Source organism: Hemiscyllium ocellatum, chromosome 1, assembly GCF_020745735.1.
Source record: "Hemiscyllium ocellatum isolate sHemOce1 chromosome 1, sHemOce1.pat.X.cur, whole genome shotgun sequence".
Classification (NCBI taxonomy): Eukaryota; Metazoa; Chordata; class Chondrichthyes; order Orectolobiformes; family Hemiscylliidae; genus Hemiscyllium; species Hemiscyllium ocellatum.
This window is the reverse complement of record NC_083401.1, coordinates 147,240,509-147,261,775: the sequence shown is the minus strand read 5'-3', so window position 1 is coordinate 147,261,775 and position 21,267 is coordinate 147,240,509. Positions and strand designations below refer to the sequence as shown.

At 44.8% G+C, this 21,267-nt stretch overlaps 1 protein-coding gene across 1 annotated transcript in view; it reads right to left on the bottom strand.

Moving 5' to 3' along the window:
* slc2a9l2 (solute carrier family 2 member 9, like 2) overlaps nt 1–21,267 on the bottom strand; it is a 390,861-nt gene that overhangs the window by 119,893 nt on the left and 249,701 nt on the right. The window lies entirely within an intron of this gene.

Genomic DNA, 21,267 nt, shown 5'->3' with positions numbered 1-21,267 from the left:
CCAAGCAGGCTAAGATAAAAGGTAGGGAGGAGGGACTTGGGGGAGGGGTTTTGAAAATGCGATAGGTGGAAGGAGGTCAAGGTGAGGGTGATAGGCCGAAGTGGGGGTGGGGGCGGAGAGGTCAGGAAGAAGATCGCAGATTAGGAAAGTGGTGCTGAGTTCGAGGGATTTGACTGAGACAAGGTGGGGGGAGGGGAAATGAGGAAACTGGAGAAATCTGAGTTCATCCCTTGTGGTTGGAAGGTTCCTAGGCGGAAGGTGAGGTGCTCTTCCTCCAGCCGTCGTGTCACTATGGACTGGCGATGGAGGAGTCCAAAGACCTGCACGTCCTTGGTGGAGTGGGAGGGGGAATTGAAGTGTTGAGCCACGGGGTGGTTGGGTTGGTTGGTCCGGGTGTCCCAGAGGTGTTCTCTGAAACGTTCCGCAAGTAGGCGGCCTGTCCCTCCTCCCTACCTTTTATCTTAGCCTGTTTGGCACACTCTCCTCATTCCTGAAGAAGGGCTCATGCCCGAAACGTCGATTCTCCTGCTCTTTGGATGCTGCCTTACCTGCTGCGCATTTCCAGCAACACATTTTCAGCCCAATGAATTTCATTAAAGCATCTGCACTGTTGTTAGATCTTGCAAAGCCACCACCCAAGCAGCTGGTAGCATACCTCACTGAGCATAACTGCTGTAATTGTAACCTATCATGGGTTGGATTTCTCTGCCCCAAATATGACAAAGCAGCTTTAAAACTCTTAGGCATTACTGATTCGGAGATTCTCACCCCTATTCCCAGTACCGATAATTTATGGTGATTTGCAATGAGGGCTAGCTGGCAAGCTTGTATGCTAATACCCTGACACTGCATCACCTAAGTGAGTACATTCACAATTTTCATGAAGTAGTCCCAGTTTTGATTTATACCAGCTCAGGGGTGTTGTGAACCAAGGGGGCAGTGGTACATGACTTGGAGATGGGAACTATATAAGCAATATGGACAATAAATGTCACCAATTTCAGGTATGATAATTAAATGTTCTGACATAACTTATATATGTTTAGAATCTAGTGAACTTATAGATATTTGTTTTACAGTGAGAGGTGACAGGGATCTGACTTCATTGAATCATATGGTCTCATTTCTGACATCTGGTAAGTTATAAAGGGAATAAATGACATTGTGACAGAGCAAAAATCTTCCTGATGCATTTGAGTATATTGCACACTGGCTTTAAAATTATTGGCGCGTTGATAATTATTGAAGATTGCAGTGCATTTTTCTTGTTCTTCTCTTGAGTAAATTTGTTGACTCAAATATTGTTACATGTGATGGCATCATCGAACAAATAAGTTAGTAGTCCCCAAAAGATAGCTCCTAAAAATCAAAACATAGCTACCAAAGTTAAAGTCATAGACCTGCACAGCATGGAAACACATCCTTTGATCCAACTTGTCCATGCTGACCAAATTATCCTAAATAAGTCTTGTCCCACCTTGCAGCATTTGGCCCATATCCCTTTAAACACTTCCTTTCATATACCCATCCAGATGTTTTTTTTAAAATGTTGTAATTGTACCAGCCTTACCACTTCCTTTGGCAGTTCATTCCACGTACGTACCACCATCTGCGTGAAAAAGTTGCCCCTTAGGTCCCTTTTAAATCTTTCCCATCTCACCTTAAAGCTATGCCCTCCAGTTTTGGATCCCCCCACACTTTGCCTATTTATCCTATCCATGCCCCTCATAATTTAGTAAACCTCTATAAGGTCACTCCTCAGCCTCTGACCTTCCAGGAAAAACAGTCCCAGTCTATTCAGCCTCTTCATCTTTCAACCCTGGCAATATCCTTGTAAATCTTTTTGAACCCTTCATATAAGAGGGAGACCAGAACTGAATGCATTATTCCAACAGTGGCCTAACCAATGTCCTGTACAGCCACAATAGGACCTCTCAATGCCTATATTCAATACTCTGACCAATAAAGGAAAGCATACTAAACAACTTCTTCACTATCCTATTTACCAGCGACTCCACTTTCAAGCAAGAATAAACCTACACTCCAATGTCGCTTTGTTCAACAACAGACCCCAGGTGCATACCTTTAAGTGTATTAGTCCTGCACTGATTTGTCTTTTTCTTTCCAAAATGCAGTACCTCACATTTATCTAAATTAAATTCCATCTGCCACTCCTTGGCCCATCTGATCAAGATCCCGTTGTACTCCCAGATAGCCTTCTTTGCTGTCCACTAAACCTCCAGTTTTCATGTCATCTGCAAACTTACTGACCAGAGCTCCTGAGTTCACATCAAAATCATTAATATAAACGATGAAAAGCAGTGGACTCAAGACCGATCTTTGTGGCACACAAGGTCTCCAGCCTGAAAAGCAACCTTCCAGCATCACCCTCTGTCTTATACCTTTGAACCAGTTCTATATCCAAATTTTAAAAAGTGTAGTCCTTGAGAAGACTTCAAGAGGTGCCTTTGAAAAACAAAAGAATATTTGAGGGTATCTTTTGTGTATTACAGATCACCACCCAAAAGCTAGCATCCCTTCTTCATTCCTCCCTTCACTTTAAAACACAGCTCTCCAACCTCTCAGCTTCCTCCCTTAAGCGCGAAACCCTCCTTATGCAATGCCAGTCTCTTATGTGACCTACGAATTGGATGGGGTTTTGAGTATCAAGGAAAACTCCTCTGTACATTGCTATGGCCAAAATGATAAACCAGTCTGCATGAGAAATAAATATATTCATCATAATCACTGTGTGAGAAACTTTCATATGGAATATTTGGCCCTGAGCTTTGCTACATTGGAAGGGCATTGACCTTAAGCCAAAATAATTCTAGACTCTCAATTCTGGAAGTCCTGCTGGTGAACCCAGATCTCAGCATTTTCACCAAGGTAGTGGTAGGAGATACCATCCTGATTCACATTTAAAACAGCAGCTGCCTTGAATCAGAAACCGCTTTTATCGCCTGAGTTGTTGAAGGAAAAGGTCTAAACCTACCAGAATTCTTTGGAGATGTCAAATAGCCTTTTGGCGAAGTCCAGCTATCATTATAGGATGGTTTACTATAGACATTAATGTACGTGAAAGGTTGATAGGCTTTGCGGAACTGTTACATACTTGCCATGATTTAAATATGAAAAAAATGTCCACTGTGCCTACCAACAAAAAAAATTTGCGTTTAGAATTTCAATAAACGTTTCTTCATGCTATCCAGAGGGCTATCGTTGTGATTTGTCTTATTTGACTGTTTCTACAACCTAACATAATCACAGTGGAGGCCTTGTAGATTTAAAGTTGATGTATAGATCCAAGTGGTTATAATGGATTAATTGCACATGAATGATATGCATGGTGAGAGGAGTCTGTTTTTTATAAAGGATTAAAAATGTCTGTTTTTATAAAGAATTAGGTACTTTAAGTTAAAGTTATTGAAATATCTCTTATTCATACTTTTGTTAACATGTTAAAGTCTGTAATAGATGCTCAGAACTTTACATTATCACAGCATGGACCCTGAGGTCTTCCCATGGGGGAGACTGAGTAAATTAGCATGGAGGATGCAAGAACAAAGGACCATGGGCAGGGTGTCAAATGTTCACATAAGTTTGCACTAAATTGGCATGAAAAGCAGAGATGGATTTAGGAAAAGATTTACAAAGTCCGCCACTTACAGGTACAAAGGTACATAGATACAGGATTTTAGGAATAAATTAGAGAGAAAAAAAGTAAGAACTCAGCATTACAGTCCTTCAAGCAGTCTGCACCAGGCCTTGCCACCAGACTGCACCAGGCTTCACCTTCAGTCTGTGCCAGGCCTCGCTTCCAGACCATGCCTCCAAGACCATCAAGTCCCCACTGTGGACCTACTGCGGTCCCGTTCTGGGCACCAAGCTTTGCCATAGTCGATGGTCCACTGAGTTCCCAAGTCTTGGCTCTGGGACTAGTGAAACCTGGAGTCCTCAATCCTGCCACCTCTGCTGCCAACACCGCTCTAGCTTCCCCACGATGTCAGAAGATGAAAGAAAAGAGAAAGAAAATGGCAGAAAAGGAGAGAAAGAAGGGTATAGCTGGCTTGGAGCATATGGGTTCATGAGTCCTAAAGCTCCCTATCATGCCAACACCGCCATCTAGTGACTTGTATTATTATAATCCCAACTTGCCCCTTAGGTGTCCATTGCTATATTCAGGCCAGCAGATTTGGCTTCTACACTTTCATTACTGTTTGAATTCAGCTTGGTCAGTGTGAAATTTAACAGCTGCCTTGCACATTTCCTCAGTCTTGGTGAGGACAGCAGTAAAAAGCTGTGGGTATTTCTAATAGCTTCCGGGCGAGGATAGATGCAGATAGCTCAGTGTTTCAAGGAAGGCCGGAATCTCGTCTCTCCTGATCAGAGGTCTCTCTTTCCCCCAACTAATGTTATCAACCACTTTTCCACACAGTCCCAATCTCTTGCTCACTCACTCTTGTGATGACCTGTCTTCACTACAGCTACAGTTTAGCAGGTTTCTGTTCCTCAGCTCATCAGCATATATCTGCGTGCAAAAGCTGTGCCCTCACTAGCTGGCTTCCAATTTATAGATTTTAATGAGAAATGGAAGAAAAAGATGATAAAATTGAATCTGACAAAACTCCTTTGTGTATGGCCACATTAGACTTTTCCTGTGCTCCGCCACATATCCTGTACCCTATAAATATTATCACTATTTTATCTGTTTTAAAGAAGAGATTGGTATGTTACCTTTTTTTCTTTATTTTGGATTCCTATGCCCTGATATTGTTTTCTTTTACCAACAGTGAAAATACATTGGAGCATGGCTGCAGAGGAATTGATTTAATGTTCACTGACTCGGCCAAATGACATTGAGCTAAAATGAGAATTCCAGGAGCAGAAAATCTCTAGTTATAAGTTATCCTAGACAACATAAAATATCACCGTCAGAAACCATCTTCTCCTGGACATCTGGGATTGTAGTGCCTTCACATATATATAAAAATGTCATAGGCTCTGAAAAAAGAGATCTGGATGACAATGAACGTACAAATAAATGTAATTTATGGCATTTCTGAAGCCAGGACAAAAAAACAGCAGGAAAGCATCAATTTCTCCCACCAACCCTCTGAAGCCCAGCAAGGCCACCTTTCAATCTCGAGATTCTAAGAAACAATGTCAATGACAAGGGCAGGAGAACGATCTCAGTGGCTGCTCTGTGAATGCCTTCGTAAAGGTTTGCCAGTGAGTTTGAGGAGCCTCAAATCCAACTGCAATGAAAGGTGTTTAATTTAGACATTGTTCCGAGAGCAAGTAATTGGAGCATTTGTAAATATGAGTGATTTTAAACCAGATGAACAAAAATCAGGGAGCCCAGTACAAAGAAAGAAATTAAACAATGTTCACAAATATGAAGCACAATCGTATTGTAAGAAGTTCAATGACCACATATGAGTAGTTAAAGCCACAATATATCTTCCAATGTTCTGTTCTACCAACTACACCACTAACTGATAGACTGGTTAATGGACCACACTGCTATCACTCACTTATCAACAATACCTATTTACTTGGCTCTCCTCTTGTTATTTGAGACTTCTCCTCATATTCACACATATAGCACTGATCCAAGTCTCTCATCCACATCTTGCAACTTGCAGATGCTACCAGCTATTTATTTATGATGCCCACATCATGCAGGCAGAAGCATTGCAATTCAGTAAAACACTTCTCTCTCTCTCTCTTGCAGGACATTGAAGGTTATAGTTGGAATGGGATATGTCGGTTGCTTCCTCTTTTCCTCATCTTGTTTCTCAGCTGATCACATAGCTTTCATGATGCTGAGTTTTGCAACATCGCCATCAATCTCTGCTTAATATAATAGTGTGGCAGAGCAATCAGACCTTGGTCCAACATGCTGAGGATCAGCTCTATGAAACTTTGCTGGCAGTATGCAATTGTTGGATGCATACCATCCACATGTGTGTAGGTCATGAACCATGTTGCCTTGGCTCTTAATGGTCATCCTTTGGCTTTTCAAGGTAGCTCAAATGTAGATGACTCTGCAGATGGAAGAATGAATGGCATCATGACTCTTGCCAATGACTCATGGCATTGTCTGACATGATTGGTTGTGCGTGGTCACACATTAGCTGAACATTGAATTTTTTTAGTTCGGGTTCTTCTCAAAGTTGACATGCCACACATGTAAAGTGGTGAGTACGCAGTCAATGTCTCATGTGCCAAGGGGATACCTCGCAAAGTGAGAAACTTGCGGTTTGCGCCTTCTCAACAACATAGAATAAAAAGCATTAAGCTCTTTCAGAATACAGAGCCCTACCCTTAAGGGTGCCAGGTCTGCAGATGTAACAAGCATTTCCTACTCTAGTCAGTAAGGACATTCATCCACAGAGTGGTTCCTGTCCTGAGGCTGGAGTTGCGGCTGCAGCAGGCTGTAAATTTCAGTGCGGATGTGCTTAGTGAAGCAGAAGCATCAGGTATAGGTTGTTTTCTCTGAGGATCAGGTGAAGAATCATTTCCTGGAACAGCCTTTCTCAGCCCTATTGCTTACCTTCTCTGCAATCTTAATGGCACATGTCCAATTTCCAAAGTTAGAGGACCAACAGTTGACAACATCACTGCCATCTTTAATCAAAAAACAAACTCTATTTTTGATCTTCTTTTGTGTAAATTTTTGTCAATTAAAGATACAATTTGGGAACAAATGACAACACAACTCACTATTTACTTACCCTGAGTCAGTTTTTCTTTCACATGCCTGCAATGTTACAATAACTGACTCAGTAAACTGAAGGAAATGAGTTAATTAAATAACTTTTGTTTAGTTGTCTATAAAAGACAACCAATAAATGTCTCACACACTGATCTAAATCATAAAACCAAAGCCTTTGGTTCGAGTAAAGTACAAGACAGATTGATGGGCACTATCTTGAATGTACTGATATACCATAAATTTGGTTAAAATTGGTTCAGTGAAGATTATTTATAGCTTTTCATGTTCTCACATCATTTTTTCCTGTAAAAATTATTTGAAGAAGTGCACTTGTCAAGAAAAATTATTGGGTTAGTACCTTTTCTTATTTGTTTACAAACAAACAGTAAAGGTATAAATAATCCACATTAAATGCATTATAAGCAGGTGAAGTTGCCATGATATATTCTGACCTTACATATGCAGAATGTATTCATATCCAATTTCTTCAATATTGAGATTTGAAAATGAGCTTACACCAAACTTTGATGCTTTACCTTTCCAATATCACATATAATGAACCATGGTACAGTTTCTCATGACGAGGAGTCAGAAACCGAAAGTATTGATAGTATTTTTAATTCTTAATTCAAAATATGCTCTTTTTTTATAAAATAGGAATGCTACAGAATTAACAACTGCAGGTATTAACTAAATTATGTGGGATCAATGAGATGTAGAATCTAAAGTTGTCCTAGCAACTTCTAGCAGACTGGACTGTGATCTTTTGTGACTACAAGGCAACGTTGCACTGATGGCCCTTTGCTCAACAGCTAGTCACCCCCTGCAGATTATGTCTCAAACTGCCAGCAGATCTTGTGCTTTTCCTTTTGAACAATACAAAAGGGCAGGGGTTAAAAAGCCAGTTTTAACTCTACTGGAGTGGGCTAGTTTGGTTGAATGTTCATATGGTAACCAGCCTGCGTTCAGGTATTAACATATTGTGATGACCACCCCCTAGTTACCCTTCTGCAGCAGGATAGCAAAAGGGAGATCCGTTTTCACTCAGTGTTACAAAACTAGTCTAAAAGGGGAGCAGCACAAAAGAATGTTAATTAGCCTACAAACCCAAAAATATCTAAAACTGACTGTTTCATTATTAATATTAATGCTTCCCGTACAGCTCCACTATGATAGTCACAAAACTATCTGATCTTCAAGGTTTGTGCGAAGATTTGTAGCTCGGGTGCTCGTTGTTGTGGTTCTGTTCGCCGAGCTGGAAGTTTTTGTTGCAAACGTTTCATCCCCTGGCTAGGAGACATCATCAGTGCTCTGGAGCCTCCTGCAAAGCGCTTTTTTGATGTTTCTTCCGGTATTAATAGTGGTCTGTCCTTGCCGCTTCCGGGTGTCAGTTTCAGCTGTCCGCTGTAGTGGTTGGTATATTGGGTCCAGGTCGATGTGTTTGTTGGTGGAGTTTGTGGATGAATGCCATGCCCTGGCTGTTCTCTGTCTGGCTTGCCCTATGATAGTAGTGTTTTCCCAGTCGAATTCATGTTGCTTGTTGTCTGAGTGTGTGGCTACTAGGGATAGCTGGTCGTGTCGTTTCGTGGCTAGTTGATGTTCATGTATGCGGATTGTTAGCTGTCTTCCTGTTTGTCCTATATAGTGTTTTGTGCAGTCCTTGCATGGTATTTTGTAAACTACATTAGTTTTGCTCATGTTGGGTATTGGGTCCTTTGTTCTTGTAAGTTGTTGTCTGAGCGTGGCTGTTGGTTTGTGTGCCGTTATGAGTCCTAAGGGTCGCAGTAGTCTGGCTGTCAGTTCTGAAACGCTCCTGATGTATGGTAGTGTGGCTAGTCCTTTTGGTTGTGGCATGTCCTCGTTCCGTGGTCTATTTCTTAGGCATCTGTTGATAAAGTTGCGCGGGTATCCGTTTTTGGCGAATACCTTGTATAGGTGTTCCTCTTCCTCTTTTCGCAGTTCTGGTGTACTGCAGTGTGTTGTAGCTCTTTTGAATAGTGTCCTGATGCAGCTTCGTTTGTGTGTGTTGGGGTGGTTACTTTCATAGGACTTGGTCTGTGTGTGTTGTTTTCCTGTGTACCCTTGTGGTGAATTCTCCGTTCGGTGTTCTCTGTACTATCACGTCTAGGAATGGGAGTTGGTTATCCTTTTCTTCTTCTCTCGTGAATCGGATTCCTGTGAGTGTGGCGTTGATGATCCGGTGTGTTTTTTCTATTTCCGTGTTTTTGATGATTACAAACGTGTCATCGACATATCTGACCCAGAGTTTGGGTTGAATTTGTGGTAGGGCTGTTTGTTCTAACCTTTGCATAACTGCCTCTGCTATGAGTCCCGAGATTGGTGATCCCATGGGTGTTCCGTTGATTTGTTTGTATATCTGATTGTTGAATGTAAAGTGTGTAGTGAGGCACAAGTCCAGTAGTTTAAGTATGCCGTCTTTGTTGATAGGTTCTGCCTCCTGTTTTCTGTTCTGTATGTCCAGTAGGTTGGCTATTGTTTCTCTGGCTAGGGTTTTGTCAATCGAAGTGAACAGTGCCGTCACGTCGAACGAGATCATGGTTTCTTCTTTGTCTATGTGTGTATTCCTGATGGCGTCCAAGAATTCCTGTGTTGATTGTATGGAGTGTTTGGATCCGCTGACCAGGTGTTTCAGTTTCTGTTGTAGTTCTTTGGCCAGTTTGTATGCTGGTGTCCCTGGTAGTGATACTATGGGTCTGAGTGGGATGTCTGGTTTGTGTACTTTGGGTAGTCCGTAGAATCTGGTGGTGTTGTTACTTTCCGGTTTCATTCTTCGTAGGTCAGCTTTGGTTATCTGTCCGTTTTTTTGTAGATTCCTTAGTGTGTTATTTATTCTACTGGTGAGTTGTGGTGTGGGGTCAGAATCCTTCATTTGGTAGGTGTTGGTGTCTGCTAGTAGGTGTTGTGCTTTTTTGATGTAATCTGATTTATCTAGGATGACAGTCATTCTGCCTTTATCTGCTGGTAGTATGATTATGTTCTTATCATTTCTTAGTGCTTTCAGTGCTTCCCTCTCCTTGGTGTTGAGGTTATGTGTTTGCCTTTTTCTTATCATCATAGGTACGACCGTTTGTCTCACTGTTTGTTGTGTCTCTTCAGTCAGTCCATTGTTCCTGAGTGTGCATTCTAGTGCTGCTAGGAAGTCTGCTGTCTTGGCATCCCTGTGGTTGTAGTTGAGTCCCTTGGCCAGTATAGTTCTTTCCATGTCTGTGAGCTGTCTGTGGGAGAGGTTTTTAACCCAGGTGTGTGTTGTAGTGTCCTCTTTTTTGTGTGTTAGTTTGGCCATTTTTTCTTTCAGTGCCGTTTTTTTGCGATGTGTTGTCCTGTTCTGTCCTATAGTGACCGCCTGTTCTATGGTCCGGGTCCATTCATGATGAGTGGTCTTTGAAATTAACGACTTTTGGCACGCAATTTCTTGTTTGTATTTGTGCAGTCGGTTGTGAGCGTCTGTGATCATTGCCTGGATCATCCTGAGTCCGTTCTGCTTGGCTGTTTCCCTGGCTGGTGGATTATTGACTGGTGGTCTGTACCTGACACATTGTGGAAGGATTTGATTCTTTCGGCATTCGTGTAGGAACCGGAGTTGTTCATATGTGGCGCTTAGGCGGTTAGCGCAGGATTCCCATTTCCTGGCTTGTCTCAGCGTCTCTCGCCCGTAAGTGTTCAAGGTTTGTGCGAAGATTTGTAGCTCGGGTGCTTGTTGTTGTGGTTCTGTTCGCCGAGCTGGAAGTTTTTGTTGCAAACGTTTCGTCCCCTGTCTAGGAGACATCATCAGTGCTCTGGAGCCTCCTGCAAAGCGCTTCTTTGATGTTTCTTCCGGTATTTATAGAGGTCTGTCCTTGCCGCTTCCGGGTGTCAGTTTCAGCTGTCCGCTGTAGTGGTTGGTATATTGGGTCCAGGTCGATGTGTTTGTTGATGGAGTTTGTGGATGAATGCCATGCCTCTAGGAATTCCCTGGCTGTTCTCTGTCTGGCTTGCCCGATGATAGTAGTGTTTTCCCAGTCGAATTCACATTGCTTGTTGTCTGAGTGTGTGGCTACAGCTAACAATCCGCATACATGAACATCAACTAGCCACGAAACGACACGACCAGCTATCCCTAGTAGCCACACACTCAGACAACAAGCAACGTGAATTCGACTGGGAAAACACTACTATCATAGGGCAAGCCAGACAGAGAACAGCCAGGGAATTCCTAGAGGCATGGCATTCATCCACAAACTCCACCAACAAACACATCGACCTGGACCCAATATACCAACCACTACAGCGGACAGCTGAAACTGACACCCGGAAGCGGCAAGGACAGACCTCTATAAATACCGGAAGAAACATCAAAGAAGCGCTTTGCAGGAGGCTCCAGAGCACTGATGATGTCTCCTAGACAGGGGACGAAACGTTTGCAACAAAAACTTCCAGCTCGGCGAACAGAACCACAACAACGAGCACCCGAGCTACAAATCTTCGCACAAACCTTGAACACTTATGGGCGAGAGACGCTGAGACAAGCCAGGAAATGGGAATCCTGCGCTAACCGCCTAAGCGCCACATATGAACAACTCCGGTTCCTACACGAATGCCGAAAGAATCAAATCCTTCCACAATGTGTCAGGTACAGACCACCAGTCAATAATCCACAAGCCAGGGAAACAGCCAAGCAGAACGGACTCAGGATGATCCAGGTAATGATCACAGACGCTCACAACCGACTGCACAAATACAAACAAGAAATTGCGCGCCAAAAGTCGTTAATTTCAAAGACCACTCATCATGAATGGACCCGGACCATAGAACAGGCGGTCACTATAGGACAGAACAGGACAACACATCGCAAAAAAACGGCACTGAAAGAAAAAATGGCCAAACTAACACACAAAAAAGAGGACACTACAACACACACCTGGGTTAAAAACCTCTCCCACAGACAGCTCACAGACATGGAAAGAACTATACTGGCCAAGGGACTCAACTACAACCACAGGGACGCCAAGACAGCAGACTTCCTAGCAGCACTAGAATGCACACTCAGGAATAATGGACTGACTGAAGAGACACAACAAACAGTGAGACAAACGGTCGTACCTATGATGATAAGAAAAAGACAAACACATAACCTCAACACCAAGGAGAGGGAAGCACTGAAAGCACTAAGAAATGATAAGAACATAATCATACTACCAGCAGATAAAGGCAGAATGACTGTCATCCTAGATAAATCAGATTACATCAAAAAAGCACAACACCTACTAGCAGACACCAACACCTACCAAATGAAGGATTCTGACCCCACACCACAACTCACCAATAGAATAAATAACACACTAAGGAATCTACAAAAAGACGGACAGATAACCAAAGCTGACCTACGAAGAATGAAACCGGAAAGTAACAACACCACCAGATTCTACGGACTACCCAAAGTACACAAACCAGACATCCCACTCAGACCCATAGTATCACTACCTGGGATACCAGCATACAAACTGGCCAAAGAACTACAACAGAAACTGAAACACCTGGTCAGCGGATCCAAACACTCCATACAATCAACACAGGAATTCTTGGACGCCATCAGGAATACACACATGGACAAAGAAGAAACCATGATCTCGTTCGACGTGACGGCACTGTTCACTTCGATTGACAAAACCCTAGCCAGAGAAACAATAGCCAACCTACTGGACATACAGAACAGAAAACAGGAGGCAGAACCTATCAACAAAGACGGCATACTTAAACTACTGGACTTGTGCCTCACTACACACTTTACATTCAACAATCAGATATACAAACAAATCAACGGAACACCCATGGGATCACCAATCTCGGGACTCATAGCAGAGGCAGTTATGTAAAGGTTAGAACAAACAGCCCTACCACAAATTCAACCCAAACTCTGGGTCAGATATGTCGATGACACGTTTGTAATCATCAAAAACACGGAAATAGAAAAAACACACCGGATCATCAATGCCACACTCACAGGAATCCGATTCACGAGAGAAGAAGAAAAGGATAACCAACTCCCATTCCTAGACGTGATAGTACAGAGAACACCGAACGGAGAATTCACCACAAGGGTACACAGGAAAACAACACACACAGACCAAGTCCTAAACTATGAAAGTAACCACCCCAACACACACAAACGAAGCTGCATCAGGACACTATTCAAAAGAGCTACAACACACTGCAGTACACCAGAACTGCGAAAAGAGGAAGAGGAACACCTATACAAGGTATTCGCCAAAAACGGATACCCGCGCAACTTTATCAACAGATGCCTAAGAGATAGACCACGGAACGAGGACATGCCACAACCAAAAGGACTAGCCACACCTACCATACACCAGGAGCATTTCAGAACTGACAGCCAGACTACTGCGACCCTTAGGACTCATAACGGCACACAAACCAACAGCCACGCTCAGACAACAACTTACTAGAACAAAGGAGCCAATACCCAACATGAGCAAAACTAATGTAGTTTACAAAATACCATGCAAGGACTGCACAAAACACTATATAGGACAAACAGGAAGACAGCTAACAATCCGCATACATGAACATCAACTAGCCACGAAACGACACGACCAGCTATCCCTAGTAGCCACACACTCAGACAACAAGCAACATGAATTCGACTGGGAAAACTCTACTATCATAGGGCAAGCCAGACAGAGAACAGCCAGGGAATTCCTAGAGGCATGGCATTCATCCACAAACTCCACCAACAAACACCTGGACCCAATATACCAACCACTACAGCGGACAGCTGAAACTGACACCCGGAAGCGGCAAGGACAGACCACTATAAATACCGGAAGAAACATCAAAGAAGCGCTTCGCAGGAGGCTCCACAGCACTGATGATGTCTCCTAGCCAGGGGACGAAATGTTTGCAACAAAAACCTCCAGCTCGGCGAACAGAACCACAACAACTATCTGATCTTCATGAACAATTCAGAGATTGACCCATAAAGCCTTTTTCAACTTTTTTTTTGGATTATCTCCTATTTATAACCAATGTGTGTATCATTATATTCCTTATTCTTCTCAGAATTAGCAATAAATAAAATCATAAGAAACTCACTCCTTCTCTTAGCTCAACAGAGCCTGGTTAAACATGCTCCATTTTTAAAAAAGTTCATTAGAATTTGAGAGAATTCACAATGAAACAGTTCCTTTTAAAATTCATCTTGCTCCAATCAACTGAGGGATTGGGTGAATAGAAAAGGGGATCAAATTCATTTCTCATCATCTGGGAGCCTAACAGCTTGGGGTATGGTGTCTGAAATCATAATGAATTGGAGAAACTTCCCCAGAACCTGGTCGTAACAAACTGAGAGCTCTTGCTGTGATTTGAACCCACAGACAAAATGAGGGATTAGGTGGATAAATTGTTACTTTGAAACCAATTTTAAAGGGAAAATCTGCAAAAGGCTTTCTTGAATTTGCACTTTGACAATACAGAAATGATAGCTTTTAACAAGCAATATTTTGTTGTTTTATGCAAGCTATCATTTGTGCGTTGAAGGCATGCTAAATAAAAAGAAAATAAGTGTCAGCCTCATGTTATTTTATCTCAAGACTAGATAACAAGTTAATGCTTTCCAAGTCAAATATTATACTGTATGTTATTGCCAGTATTACTCTTAACCATGATATTGTTTGAGTCCTACTGATCATGTTGTTTGTGTTTCTAACTACAGAATAACAGCATGCGTCCTAACCTAACACGCATTCACAGTACAGACAACCTGACGCAGGTGTTAGCAAAACAGCATGCTGAGCCTTTTGAAATATGTCCTTTTCAGAACTGTCCCTTGTTGGATTCTGCTATCCTATGCCTAACCTGAGGTACGTTTTGCAAGTTTAGCTATGTTCTGAGGCTTGTCCTCACAGCTAAAAAATATAAATACAGCTTTGGGTGGGTTACACATGTTCCAGAGTTCAAGAATCTTGTACTACTTTACTTGCAGTCTTTAATTATAGCTGAAAATGTGTTGCACAGCAGGCCAGGCAGCATCTCAGGAATAGAGAATTCGACGTTTCGAGCATAAGCCCTTCATCAGGAATGAGAGAGAGTAGCCAAGCAGGCTAAGATAAAAGGTAGGGAGGAGGGACTTGGGGGAGGGGCGATGGAGGTGGGATAGGTGGAAAGAGGTCAAGGTGAGGGTGATAGGCCGGAGTGGGGTGGGGGCGGAGAGGTCAGGAAGAAGATTGCAGGTTAGGAGGGCGGTGCTGAGTTGAGGGAACCGACTGAGACAAGGTGGGGGGAGGGGAAATGAGGAAACTGGAGAAATCTGAATTCATACCTTGTGGTTGGAGGGTTCCCAGGCGGAAGATGAGGCGCTCCTCCTCCAGCCGTCGTGTTGTTATGTTCTGCCGGTGGAGGAGTCCAAGGACCTGCATGTCCTCGGTGGAGTGGGAGGGAGAGTTAAAGTGTTGAGCCACGGGGTGGTTGGGTTGGTTGGTCCGGGCGTCCCTGAGGTGTTCTCTGAAGCGTTCCGCAAGTAAGCGGCCTGTCTCACCAATATAGAGGAGGCCACATCGGGTGCAGCGGATGCAATAGATGATGTGTGTGGAGGTACAGGTGAACTTGTGGCGGATATGGAAGGATCCCTTGGGGCCTTGGAGGGAAGTGAGTGTGGAGGTGTGGGCGCAAGTTTTACATTTCCTGCGGTTGCAGGGGAAGGTGCCGGGGGTGGAGGTTGGGTTGGTGGGGGGTGTGGATCTGACGAGGGAGTCACGAAGGGAGTGGTCCTTGCGGAACGCTGATAGGGGAGGGGAGGGAAATATATCCTTGGTGGTGGGGTCCGTTTGGAGGTGGCGGAAATGACGGCGGATGATACGTTGTATGCGGAGGTTGGTGGGGTGGTAGGTGAGAACCAGTGGGGTTCTGTCTTGGTGGCGGTTGGAGGAGCGGGGCTCAAGGGCGGAGGAGCGGGAAGTGGAGGAGATGCGGTGGAGGGCATCGTCGATCACGTCTGGGGGGAATCTGCGGTCCTTGAAGAAGGAGGCCATCTGGGCTGTGCGGTGTTGGAACTGGTCCTCCTGGGAGCAGATGCGGCGGAGACGAAGGAATTGGGAATATGGGATGGTGTTTTTGCAGGGGGCTGGGTGGGAGGTGGTGTAGTCCAGGTAGCTGTGGGAGTCAGTCGGTTTATAATAGATGTCTGTGTTGAGTCGGTCGCCGAAGAGATAGAGATGGAAAGGTCTAGGAAGGGGAGGAAGGAGTCTGAGACAGTCCAGGTGAATTTCAGGTCGGGATGGAAGGTGTTAGTAAAGTTGATGAACTGTTCAACCTCCTCGTGGGAGCACGAGGCGGCGCCGATACAGTCATCGATGTAGCGGAGGAAAAGGTGGGGGGTGGTGCCAGTGTAGTTGCGGAAGATGGACTGTTCCACATATCCTACGAAGAGGCAGGCATAGCTGGGGCCCATGCGGGTGCCCATGGCAACTCCTTTAGTTTGGAGGAAGTGGGAGGATTGAAAAGAGAAGTTATTCAGGGTGAGGACCAGTTCAGTCAGTCGAAGGAGGGTGTCAGTGGAAGGGTACTGGTTGGTGCGGCGGGAAAGGAAGAAGCGGAGGGCTTTGAGTCCTTCGTGATGGGGGATGGAGGTGTACAGGGACCAGGGAAGCGAAAATCCTGGAGGAGGCGGAGGGCGTGGGTGGTGTCCCGAACGTAGGTGGGGAGTTCTTGTTCGGGACGTTCGGGACACCACCCACGCCCTCCACCTCCTCCAGGATTTTCGCTTCCCTGGTCCCCAACGCCTTATTTTCACTATGGACATCCAGTCCTTGTACACCTCCATCCCCCATCACGAAGGACTCAAAGCACTCCGCTTCTTCCTTTCCCGCCGCACCAACCAGTACCCTTCCACTGACACCCTCCTTCGACTGACTGAACTGGTCCTCACCCTGAATAACTTCTCTTTTCAATCCTCCCACTTCCTCCAAACTAAAGGAGTCGCCATGGGCACCCGCATGGGCCCCAGCTATGCCTGCCTCTTCGTAGGATATGTGGAACAGTCCATCTTCCGCAACTACACTGGCACCACCCCCCACCTTTTCCTCCGCTACATCGATGACTGTATCGGCGCCGCCTCGTGCTCCCACGAGGAGGTTGAACAGTTCATCAACTTTACTAACACCTTCCATCCCGACCTGAAATTCACCTGGACTGTCTCAGACTCCTCCCTCCCCTTCCTAGACCTTTCCATCTCTATCTCTTCGGCGACCGACTCAACACAGACATCTATTATAAACCGACTGACTCCCACAGCTACCTGGACTACACCACCTCCCACCCTGCCCCCTGCAAAAACGCCATCCCATATTCCCAATTCCTTCGTCTCCGCCGCATCTGCTCCCAGGAGGACCAGTTCCAACACCGCACAGCCCAGATGGCCTCCTTCTTCAAGGACCGCAGATTTCCCCCAGACGTGATCGACGATGCCCTCCACCGCATCTCCTCCACTTCCCGCTCCTCCGCCCTTGAGCCCCGCTCCTCCAACCGCCACCAAGACAGAACCCCACTGGTTCTCACCTACCACCCCACCAACCTCCGCATACAACGTATCATCCGCCGTCATTTCCGCCACCTCCAAACGGACCCCACCACCAAGGATATATTTCCCTCCCCTCCCCTATCAGCGTTCCACAAGGACCACTCCCTTCGTGACTCCCTCGTCAGATCCACACCCCCCACCAACCCAACCTCCACCCCCGGCACCTTCCCCTGCAACCGCAGGAAATGTAAAACTTGCGCCCACACCTCCACACTCACTACCCTCCAAGGCCCCAAGGGATCCTTCCATATCCGCCACAAGTTCACCTGTACCTCCACACACATCATCTATTGCATCCGCTGCACCCGATGTGCCCTCCTCTATATTGGTGAGACAGGCCGCTTACTTGCGGAACGCTTCAGAGAACACCTCAGGGACGCCCGGACCAACCAACCCAACCACCCCGTGGCTCAACACTTTAACTCTCCCTCCCACTCCACCGAGGACATGCAGGTCCTTGGACTCCTCCACCGGCAGAACATAACAACACGACGGCTGGAGGAGGAGCGCCTCATCTTCCGCCTGGGAACCCTCCAACCACAAGGTATGAATTCAGATTTCTCCAGTTTCCTCATTTCCCCTCCCCCCACCTTGTCTCAGTCGGTTCCCTCAACTCAGCACCGCCCTCCTAACCTGCAATCTTCTTTCTGACCTCTCCGCCCCCACCCCACTCCGGCCTATCACCCTCACCTTGACCTCCTTCCACCTATCCCACCTCCATCGCCCCTCCCCCAAGTCCCTTCTCCCTACCTTTTATCTTAGCCTGCTTGGCTACTCTCTCTCATTCCTGATGAAGGGCTTATGCTCGAAACGTCGAATTCTCTATTCCTGAGATGCTGCCTAACCTGCTGTGCTTTGACCAGCAACACATTTTCAGCTGTGAACTCCAGCATCTGCAGACCTAATTTTTTAGTCTTTAATTATAGCCATGTACAAAAAACAATCAGCCTGACCACGACAAGCAATGGCAACTAATAATATGTTGCTTTGCATAGGTAATTGTAACAATATTCTTGACCCTGAAAGGGAATGAGATCAGTTATTTCCCTTACATTCTTAGTTTTCTGCTTGTGTGAATCATTATGGAGTCAACATCTGCAGTTGGTAACTGTTATACAATGGTCTCTACCCTCAGTCACATGATCCAGAATAAAGCAATTCTTTCCAAAGCACAACCACAGACTGTAATTACACTCAGGAGGTTTCTGGATTTTGATCAGATTGATTAAAGCTGCATTTGACTGAACAGTGTTCAGAAAGTTAATGAACAATAAATCTCGCTTGCAAATTGTCAGGTAAAGGAAACGTGACAAGGTTTAGCTGTAGCAACAACTCAGTGAAGCTTTGGATTGAATTTGCTGACAGTCAGACAATTACCATCAGGCAGGTTGTTCTTGCAGCTCAATCGGACAATTACCATCAGGCCATAATGAATAAGAACAGCAGTAAGCCGTTTGGCCACTTGAGCTTGCTCGGTCATTCAACAGGATCATGGCTGATCCAACATTCCTCACATCCACTTTCCTGACCTTTTCCAGTAACCCTTGATTCCTGATTGATCAAGAATCTATCACAGCCTTAAATAAATCCAAGGCTTTTACCACTCTCTGTGGAAAGGGTCTGTTCAATAACTAATCAAGGGTTAGTAGTTGAACTGTTCCTGAATAACCTTTTACTTAATTTACTTGAAGCCCATTGAATTCTCCAAATTAAATAGACACTTGTGAAGGATTTTAGGTGTATAGGAATTGCCAGTGAAATCTTCAATTTCCCAGGTTATTCTTAATTTAAATCAAGAAAAGCTGCAGAAAACTGCAACACAAAGGGCCTGAGGGTATTTGTGCATGAAACACAGAAAGCTAGCATACAGGTACAGTGGGTAATCAGGGAAGCTAATGGAATGTTGGCCCTTATTTCAAATTGAGACTAAAAGTAGGGATGTTTCACTGCAACTGAGTAAGGTGCTGGCTGATAGAAGAAATTCCTCCTTAAATAGCATCCCTTTGTTCTGAGATTATGCCCTTTTGTCCTACACTCTCCCATGAAGGGAGACATCCTCTCAGCATTTACCCCATCAACCTCTTAAGAAGATATGTTTCAATGAGATCATCTCTCATTCTTCTCAACTCCAATAAATAGAGTCCCAAGCTGTTAACGTTTGCCCCTAAAGATAATCCCTCCATACCATGGATCATCATGAACCTTATCTGAACTATCTCCAATGAAATACAGCAAACCTTTCGTGAACCAAAACCTATGGGATCAGAAGTGCGCGGGTTGATCAAATACCATAGTAATATCTTTCCTTCAATCACAGGGCCCAAACTACTCACGGTATTCCAGATTTGGTCTCACCAGCACCTTATTCAGTTGCAGTGATATTTCCCTACTTTTAATTTCAATTTGAAATACGGGCCAAAATTCCATTAGCTTTCCTGATTACCCACTGTACCTGTATGCTAGCTTTCTGTGTTTCATGCACAAGTACCCTCAGTCCTTTTGTGTTGCAGCTTTCCTGCAACTTTTCTTGATTTAAATTAAGAATAACCTGGAAAATTGAAGATTTCACTGGCAATTCCTGTACACCTAAAATCCTTCACAAATGTCCATTTAATTTGGAGAATTTGATGGGCTCCAAGTAAATTAAGGGGCTAGACTAGAGTGGTGCTGGAAAAGCACAGCTGCCTGACCTGCTGTGCTTTTCCAGCACCACTCTAATCTAGACTCTGGTTTCCAGCATCTGCAGTCCAAATAAATTAAGCAAAAGGTTATTCAGGAACAGTTCAACTATTACATATATATTCTAAACCTTGAATAGTTATTGAACAGACCCATAGTTACCTCATATCCCTCCTCCCCATCTGCACCTTCCCCATACCACTTACATGGCCGAGACTCTGACCTGATATTCCCAGGGATGCAACACTCCCGGAGCTGAGAACCCACTGGATCGATCTCTGTTCTTCTCCGGCTCCAGTCCTGACATTAAGCCCCTTCCTCCACTCCACATGAGACCCTCTATTCAACTGCCAGGATGTAACAACCCATCCCAATCTTTCCCAGCTCTGCATCTGATAACTCCTGCATCCACATCCCTTTCCCCCTCCTTTGACCAGCCTCCAAAGGGCAGCACAATGGCTTAGTGGTTAGCACTGCTGCCTCCCAGTACCAGAGACCTGGGTTCAATTCTACCCTTGGGTGACTGTGTGGAGTTTGTGCATTCTTCTCATGTCTACCTGGGTTTCCTCTGGGTGCTCCAGTTTCCTCCTACAGTCCAAAGATGTGCAGATTAGGTGGATTGGCCATGCTAAATTGCTCAGACAGTCTTGGGATGGATTGGCCCATGGTAAATGCAGGGTTACAGGGATAGGATAGGGTGGTGGAATGGTCTTCAGAGCCTCAATATGGACTCGATGGACTTAATGGCCTGCTTCTACACTGTAGGGATTGTATGACCCTGCCCCTCTGCACTTGCTGTGCAGTTGACCGCCCCACTTTCCCCTTCAGCAACCAGTTCTGTCTCTCCCTGTCAGAATAGGGCAGCTGATGAGGTGGTGCCTGGGGACGCCTTTCAGAGGGTTGGCGCAGACCCGAAGGGCTGAATGGTCTGTTTCCACACTGTAAAGATTCTATGATCATGTGGCTTGCCTTCCTCTGGATGGAATGGAAAGGAATGGATGTTTGACTCCATAATTCTGAGGGAGTACTGAGTAGGACCTCTCTCAGTAGTATGGAGCTCCCTTCGTTAGTTCACAAAAAAAAAGGCCAGAATCCTTGAGATTGCCACTTCCTTGGAAAATCTGACCTTTTGTTAAAAAAAAGAGGTGCAGCTCATTCTGCTGTAAGGATCTGACAAATTAATTGAAGAGATAATTTTAAACCCCATTGCTGACTGCATTCCACTCATGACACAAATTCAAATTACCTTGACAAAATAAGGCAGGCAGATAAACAC